Here is a 9,215-nt window from a genome sequence, read left to right on the forward strand (position 1 = left end):
CAGACCGCTGTCTCTACAACAGCATTATAACACTGGGGTCGTCTGGTGGTCCAGACCGCTGTCTCTACAACAGCATTATAACACTGGGGTCGTCTGGTGGTCCAGACCGCTGTCTCTACAACAGCATTATAACACTGGGGTCGTCTGGTGGTCCAGACCGCTGTCTCTACAACAGCATTATAACACTGGGGTCGTCTGGTGGTCCAGACCGCTGTCTCTACAACAGCATTATAACACTGGGGTCGTCTGGTGGTCCAGACCTGCTGTCTCTACAACAGCATTATAACACTGGGGTCGTCTGGTGGTCCAGACCGCTGTCTCTACAACAGCATTATAACACTGGGGTCGTCTGGTGGTCCAGACCGCTGTCTCTACAACAGCATTATAACACTGGGGTCGTCTGGTGGTCCAGACTGCTGTCTCTACAACAGCATTATAACACTGGGGTCGTCTGGTGGTCCAGACCGCTGTCTCTACAACAGCATTATAACACTGGGGTCGTCTGGTGGTCCAGACCGCTGTCTCTACAACAGCATTATAACACTGGGGTCGTCTGGTGGTCCAGACCGCTGTCTCTACAACAGCATTATAACACTGGGGTCGTCTGGTGGTCCAGACCGCTGTCTCTACAACAGCATTATAACACTGGGGTCGTCTGGTGGTCCAGACCGCTGTCTCTACAACAGCATTATAACACTGGGGTCGTCTGGTGGTCCAGACCGCTGTCTCTACAACAGCATTATAACACTGGGGTCGTCTGGTGGTCCAGACCGCTGTCTCTACAACAGCATTATAACACTGGGGTCGTCTGGTGGTCCAGACCGCTGTCTCTACAACAGCATTATAACACTGGGGTCGTCTGGTGGTCCAGACCGCTGTCTCTACAACAGCATTATAACACTGGGGTCGTCTGGTGGTCCAGACCGCTGTCTCTACAACAGCATTATAACACTGGGGTCGTCTGGTGGTCCAGACCGCTGTCTCTACAACAGCATTATAACACTGGGGTCGTCTGGTGGTCCAGACCGCTGTCTCTACAACAGCATTATAACACTGGGGTCGTCTGGTGGTCCAGACTGCTGTCTCTACAACAGCATTATAACACTGGGGTCGTCTGGTGGTCCAGACCGCTGTCTCTACAACAGCATTATAACACTGGGGTCGTCTGGTGGTCCAGACTGCTGTCTCTACAACAGCATTATAACACTGGGGTCGTCTGGTGGTCCAGACCGCTGTCTCTACAACAGCATTATAACACTGGGGTCGTCTGGTGGTCCAGACCGCTGTCTCTACAACAGCATTATAACACTGGGGTCGTCTGGTGGTCCAGACCGCTGTCTCTACAACAGCATTATAACACTGGGGTCGTCTGGTGGTCCAGACCGCTGTCTCTACAACAGCATTATAACACTGGGGTCGTCTGGTGGTCCAGACCGCTGTCTCTACAACAGCATTATAACACTGGGGTCGTCTGGTGGTCCAGACCGCTGTCTCTACAACAGCATTATAACACTGGGGTCGTCTGGTGGTCCAGACCGCTGTCTCTACAACAGCATTATAACACTGGGGTCGTCTGGTGGTCCAGACCGCTGTCTCTACAACAGCATTATAACACTGGGGTCGTCTGGTGGTCCAGACCGCTGTCTCTACAACAGCATTATAACACTGGGGTCGTCTGGTGGTCCAGACTGCTGTCTCTACAACAGCATTATAACACTGGGGTCGTCTGGTGGTCCAGACTGCTGTCTCTACAACAGCATTATAACACTGGGGTCGTCTGGTGGTCCAGACCGCTGTCTCTACAACAGCATTATAACACTGGGGTCGTCTGGTGGTCCAGACCGCTGTCTCTACAACAGCATTATAACACTGGGGTCGTCTGGTGGTCCAGACCGCTGTCTCTACAACAGCATTATAACACTGGGGTCGTCTGGTGGTCCAGACTGCTGTCTCTACAACAGCATTATAACACTGGGGTCGTCTGGTGGTCCAGACTGCTGTCTCTACAACAGCATTATAACACTGGGGTCGTCTGGTGGTCCAGACCGCTGTCTCTACAACAGCATTATAACACTGGGGTCGTCTGGTGGTCCAGACCGCTGTCTCTACAACAGCATTATAACACTGGGGTCGTCTGGTGGTCCAGACCGCTGTCTCTACAACAGCATTATAACACTGGGGTCGTCTGGTGGTCCAGACCGCTGTCTCTACAACAGCATTATAACACTGGGGTCGTCTGGTGGTCCAGACCGCTGTCTCTACAACAGCATTATAACACTGGGGTCGTCTGGTGGTCCAGACCGCTGTCTCTACAACAGCATTATAACACTGGGGTCGTCTGGTGGTCCAGACCGCTGTCTCTACAACAGCATTATAACACTGGGGTCGTCTGGTGGTCCAGACCGCTGTCTCTACAACAGCATTATAACACTGGGGTCGTCTGGTGGTCCAGACCGCTGTCTCTACAACAGCATTATAACACTGGGGTCGTCTGGTGGTCCAGACCGCTGTCTCTACAACAGCATTATAACACTGGGGTCGTCTGGTGGTCCAGACCGCTGTCTCTACAACAGCATTATAACACTGGGGTCGTCTGGTGGTCCAGACCGCTGTCTCTACAACAGCATTATAACACTGGGGTCGTCTGGTGGTCCAGACCGCTGTCTCTACAACAGCATTATAACACTGGGGTCGTCTGGTGGTCCAGACCGCTGTCTCTACAACAGCATTATAACACTGGGGTCGTCTGGTGGTCCAGACCGCTGTCTCTACAACAGCATTATAACACTGGGGTCGTCTGGTGGTCCAGACCGCTGTCTCTACAACAGCATTATAACACTGGGGTCGTCTGGTGGTCCAGACCGCTGTCTCTACAACAGCATTATAACACTGGGGTCGTCTGGTGGTCCAGACCGCTGTCTCTACAACAGCATTATAACACTGGGGTCGTCTGGTGGTCCAGACCGCTGTCTCTACAACAGCATTATAACACTGGGGTCGTCTGGTGGTCCAGACCGCTGTCTCTACAACAGCATTATAACACTGGGGTCGTCTGGTGGTCCAGACCGCTGTCTCTACAACAGCATTATAACACTGGGGTCGTCTGGTGGTCCAGACCGCTGTCTCTACAACAGCAGTATAACACTGGGGTCGTCTGGTGGTCCAGACTGCTGTCTCTACAACAGCATTATAACACTGGGGTCGTCTGGTGGTCCAGACTGCTGTCTCTACAACAGCATTATAACACTGGGGTCGTCTGGTGGTCCAGACCGCTGTCTCTACAACAGCATTATAACACTGGGGTCGTCTGGTGGTCCAGACCGCTGTCTCTACAACAGCATTATAACACTGGGGTCGTCTGGTGGTCCAGACTGCTGTCTCTACAACAGCATTATAACACTGGGGTCGTCTGGTGGTCCAGACTGCTGTCTCTACAACAGCATTATAACACTGGGGTCGTCTGGTGGTCCAGACTGCTGTCTCTACAACAGGAGTTTAACACTGGGGTCTATTTCCCAGTAAACTCTGGTATCTTCCCTCTCTACCTCTCTCTGTCCTGTAATCAAATAGGGAGACAGTGAGCTTGTCAAATCCACAAGGTTCGGGGTCAGGATACGGCTTCAAGAAAGCGGGTTCCATTGATATAGTCTATGTGCTTGTGAATGCAGGGTCACTACAATACTGCATGTGTGTGTGTGTGTGTGTGTCTGTGTGTGTGTGTGTGTGTGTCTGTGTGTGTGTGTGTGTGTGTGTGTGTGTGTGTGTGTGTGTTACCCTGGAACTTGTGGTGAAGGTAGTCCACGTCGGTGATGAAGCTATTGTAGGGAAGCAGGAAGCCCACGCCGGCCAATAGCATCGCAAAGTAGATACCATGGTAACGGTCATCAGGGACTGGCTCCTCAAAGGCTGGCGGGGAGGGAGGAAGATGGGGGAGAGAGAGGGGAAGAGAGAGATACAGAGATACAGAGAGAGAGAGAAAGAGCGAGAGAGTGAGAGAGAGGGAGAGCAAAATAGATATTTTGCAGATGTTATCGAAGGAGCAGGGAAATGCTTGTGTTTCTAGCTCCAACAGTACAGTAATATATAATGCTTGTGTTTCTACCTCCAACAGTAATACATAATGCTTGTGTTTCTAGCTCCAACAGTACAGTAATACATAATGCTTGTGTTTCTAGCTCCAACAGTCAGTAATATATAATGCTTGTGTTTCTAGCTCCAACAGTACAGTAATATATAATGCTTGTGTTTCTAGCTCCAACGGTACAGTAATACATAATGCTTATGTTTCTAGCTCCAACAGTACAGTAATACATAATGCTTGTGTTTCTAGCTCCAACAGTACAGTAATATATAATGCTTGTGTTTCTAGCTCCAACAGTACAGTAATACATAATGCTTGTGTTTCTACAGTAGCTCCAACAGTCAGTAATATATAATGCTTGTGTTTCTAGCTCCAACAGTACAGTTATATATAATGCTTGTGTTTCTAGCTCCAACAGTACAGTAATATATAATGCTTGTGTTTCTAGCTCCAACAGTACAGTAATACATAATGCTTGTGTTTCTAGCTCCACCAGGACAGTAATATATAATGCTTGTGTTTCTAGCTCCAACAGTACAGTAATACATAATGCTTGTGTTTCTAGCTCCAACAGTACAGTAATACATAATGCTTGTGTTTCTAGCTCCAACAGTCAGTAATATATAATGCTTGTGTTTCTAGCTCCAACAGTACAGTAATATATAATGCTTGTGTTTCTAGCTCCAACAGTACAGTAATTCATAATGCTTGTGTTTCTAGCTCCAACAGTACAGTAATACATAATGTTTGTGTTTCTAGCTCCAACAGTACAGTAATACATAATGTTTGTGTTTCTAGCTCCAACAGTACAGTAATACATAATGCTTGTGTTTCTAGCTCCAACAGTCAGTAATATATAATGCTTGTGTTTCTAGCTCCAACAGTACAGTAATATATAATGCTTGTGTTTCTAGCTCCAACAGTACAGTAATATATAATGCTTGTTTTTCTACAGTAGCTCCAACAGTACAGTAATACATAATGCTTGTGTTTCTAGCTCCAACAGTCAGTAATATATAATGCTTGTGTTTCTAGCTCCAACAGTAATACATAATGCTTGTGTTTCTAGCTCCAACAGTACAGTAATATATAATGCTTGTGTTTCTAGCTCCAACAGTCAGTAATACATAATGCTTGTGTTTCTAGCTCCAACAGTAATACCTAATGCTTGTGTTTCTAGCTCCAACAGTACAGTAATACATAATGCTTGTGTTTCTAGCTCCAACAGTACAGTAATACATAATGCTTGTGTTTCTAGCTCCAACAGTACAGTAATATATAATGCTTGTGTTTCTGGCTCAAACAGTACAGTAATATATAATGCTTGTGTTTCTAGCTCCAACAGTAATACATAATGCTTGTGTTTCTAGCTCCAACAGTAATACATAATGCTTGTGTTTCTAGCTCCAACAGTACAGTAATATATAATGCTTGTGTTTCTAGCTCCAACAGTCAGTAATATATAATGCTTGTGTTTCTAGCTCCAACAGTAATACATAATGCTTGTGTTTCTAGCTCCAACAGTCAGTAATATATAATGCTTGTGTTTCTAGCTCCAACAGTCAGTAATATATAATGCTTGTGTTTCTAGCTCCAACAGTCAGTAATATATAATGCTTGTGTTTCTAGCTCCAACAGTACAGTAATATATAATGATTGTGTTTCTAGCTCCAACAGTCAGTAATATATAATGCTTGTGTTTCTAGCTCCAACAGTACAGTAATATATAATGCTTGTGTTTCTAGCTCCAACAGTACAGTTATATATAATGCTTGTGTTTCTAGCTCCAACAGTCAGTAATATATAATGCTTGTGTTTCTAGCTCCAACAGTACAGTAATACATAATGCTTGTGTTTCTAGCTCCAACAGTCAGTAATATATAATGCTTGTGTTTCTAGCTCCAACAGTCAGTAATATATAATGCTTGTGTTTCTAGCTCCAACAGTCAGTAATACATAATGCTTGTGTTTCTAGCTCCAACAGTCAGTAATATATAATGCTTGTGTTTCTAGCTCCAACAGTACAGTAATATATAATGCTTGTGTTTCTACAGTAGCTCCAACAGTACAGTAATATATAATGATTGTGTTTCTAGCTCCAACAGTCAGTAATATATAATGCTTGTGTTTCTTGCTCCAACAGTCAGTAATATATAATGCTTGTGTTTCTAGCTCCAACAGTAATACATAATGCTTGTGTTTCTAGCTCCAACAGTCAGTAATATATAATGCTTGTGTTTCTAGCTCCAACAGTCAGTAATACATAATGCTTGTGTTTCTAGCTCCAACAGTCAGTAATATATAATGCTTGTGTTTCTAGCTCCAACAGTACAGTAATATATAATGCTTGTGTTTCTACAGTAGCTCCAACAGTACAGTAATATATAATGATTGTGTTTCTAGCTCCAACAGTCAGTAATATATAATGCTTGTGTTTCTTGCTCCAACAGTCAGTAATATATAATGCTTGTGTTTCTAGCTCCAACAGTACAGTAATACCTAATGCTTGTGTTTCTAGCTCCAACAGTACAGTTATATATAATGCTTGTGTTTCTAGCTCCAACAGTACAGTAATACCTAATGCTTGTGTTTCTAGCTCCAACAGTCAGTAATATATAATGCTTGTGTTTCTAGCTCCAACAGTCAGTAATACATAATGCTTGTGTTTCTTGCTCCAACAGTCAGTAATATATAATGCTTGTGTTTCTAGCTCCAACAGTCAGTAATACATAATGCTTGTGTTTCTAGCTCCAACAGTCAGTAATATATAATGCTTGTGTTTCTAGCTCCAACAGTACAGTAATACCTAATGCTTGTGTTTCTAGCTCCAACAGTACAGTTATATATAATGCTTGTGTTTCTAGCTCCAACAGTACAGTTATATATAATGCTTGTGTTTCTAGCTCCAACAGTACAGTAATATATAATGCTTGTGTTTCTAGCTCCGACAGTACAGTAATATATAATGCTTGTGTTTCTAGCTCCAACAGTACAGTAATACATAATGCTTGTGTTTCTTGCTCCAACAGTCAGTAATATATAATGCTTGTGTTTCTAGCTCCAACAGTCAGTAATATATAATGCTTGTGTTTCTAGCTCCAACAGTCAGTAATATATAATGCTTGTGTTTCTAGCTCCAACAGTACAGTAATATATAATGCTTGTGTTTCTAGCTCCAACAGTACAGTAATATATAATGCTTGTTTTTCTACAGTAGCTCCAACAGTCAGTAATATACAATGCTTGTGTTTCTAGCTCCAACAGTACAGTAATACATAACAAATACACACAAAATGTTAAATAAAGAAATTAACGAGCAATGTCAGAGTCAGGAATAATCTAACCAGCCAGCTATTTAAACAGGCAAAAATGAACTAAAAATACCTACAACTAATGTTGTTCAAGGTAGTACATTTTTTAGTGGGTAGCCAGCTACCAACTCTTCATGGCTTTTGTAATAAATACCATTTAAATTAACACAAGCATATTGCTATTACGTTGTTATAACTAACTTCTTTCAAAACAGGGTTTCTCACAAACTCATAAGGAGATACTGAGACCCACACACACCCAAGGACAGAGGGCTGACGTAAACCTTTCATAAACACTGATAAGAAAAGGGTGCTTGGGTCTGCATTTCACGAGATAATAAGACACACACATACCCAAGGACAGAGGGCTGACATAAACCTTTCATAAACACTGATTAAAATAAGAACATCTACGCACACACAAAATCTCCTGCTTAGCTGAACATTTGGTAACAAAGAACTTTTGCTACAAGACTCAGAAGGATGACGCCCAGCTCATCAGGACCAATCTGAGAAGACAACAACCTGTCCAGAACCAACCAGAGGACCAGAACTTCCAGACTCAACCTACTTTCTGTGCTGTATAAAATGTCTATGCACTCTGTTATCTGGGCTTTTTCTGCAGGTTCCTTATGAGCTAATGAACGAGTCCGTATACGCTTGTACCAGATATCTTTACTCTTAAATTAAACTGTCGCTTGTCATACAATTTACCACCTTGTCTGAATCGATCCTTGACCGGCTCACCCTTCTCCATATCCCATTATCAACACTTTCTGGCTAGCTAGCTAACAGTAGTAGCTAGCCAGTTAGCCCTAACAGTACTAGTAGCTAGCCAGTTAGCCCTAACAGTACTAGTAGCTAGCCAGCTAGCCCTAACAGTACTAGTAGCTAGCCAGTTAGCCCTAACAGTACTAGTAGCTAGCCAGTTAGCCCTAACAGTACTAGTAGCTAGCCAGTTAGCCCTAACAGTACTAGTAGCTAGCCAGTTAGCCCTAACAGTACTAGTAGCTAGCCAGTTAGCCCTAACATTAGTAGTAGCTAGCCAGTTAGCCCTAACAGTAGTAGTAGCTAGCCATTTAGCCCTAACAGTAGTAGTAGCTAGCCAGTTAGCCCTAACAGTACTAGTAGCTAGCCAGTTAGCCCTAACAGTACTAGTAGCTAGCCCTAACAGCAGTAGTAGCTAGCCAGTTAGCCCTAACAGTACTAGTAGCTAGCCAGTTAGCCCTAACAGTAGTAGTAGCTAGCCAGTTAGCCCTAACAGTACTAGTAGCTAGCCAGTTAGCCCTAACAGTACTAGTAGCTAGCCAGCTAGCCCTAACAGCAGTAGTAGCTAGCCAGTTAGCCCTAACAGTACTAGTAGCTAGCCAGTTAGCCCTAACAGTACTAGTAGCTAGCCAGTTAGCCCTAACAGTACTAGTAGCTAGCCAGTTAGCCCTAACAGTAGTAGTAGCTAGCCAGTTAGCCCTAACAGTAGTAGTAGCTAGCCAGTTAGCCCTAACAGTAGTAGTAGCTAGCCAGTTAGCCCTAACAGTAGTAGTAGCTAGCCAGTTAGCCCTAACAGTACTAGTAGCTAGCCAGTTAGCCCTAACAGTACTAGTAGCTAGCCAGTTAGCCCTAACAGTACTAGTAGCTAGCCAGTTAGCCCTAACAGTAGTAGTAGCTAGCCAGTTAGCCCTAACAGTAGTAATAGCTAGCCAGTTAGCCCTATTGACTTATTATGGGCTAACTACGCTACGTAGGCAGGTAAACATGCCAAAATTAACACAGCATGTATTTATTAACGTATCAAGATAAAATATTGTAGTGAGACAACATGTGAG

General features: G+C 44.0%; 1 long non-coding RNA gene across 1 annotated transcript in view; it reads right to left on the reverse strand.

Annotated features, from left to right (window-relative positions):
* Positions 1–3,042: 3,042 nt before the first annotated feature.
* The window catches only part of LOC129844779 (uncharacterized), a 17,210-nt gene continuing 11,037 nt past the window's right edge, over positions 3,043–9,215 (reverse strand). The window contains exon 3 of the long non-coding RNA XR_008758004.1: positions 3,043–3,906. This is a non-coding gene — a long non-coding RNA (uncharacterized LOC129844779). The remainder of the gene's footprint in view (positions 3,907–9,215) is intronic.

The sequence above is a fragment of the Salvelinus fontinalis genome, unplaced genomic scaffold (assembly GCF_029448725.1).
Source record: "Salvelinus fontinalis isolate EN_2023a unplaced genomic scaffold, ASM2944872v1 scaffold_0230, whole genome shotgun sequence".
NCBI lineage: Eukaryota > Metazoa > Chordata > Actinopteri > Salmoniformes > Salmonidae > Salvelinus > Salvelinus fontinalis.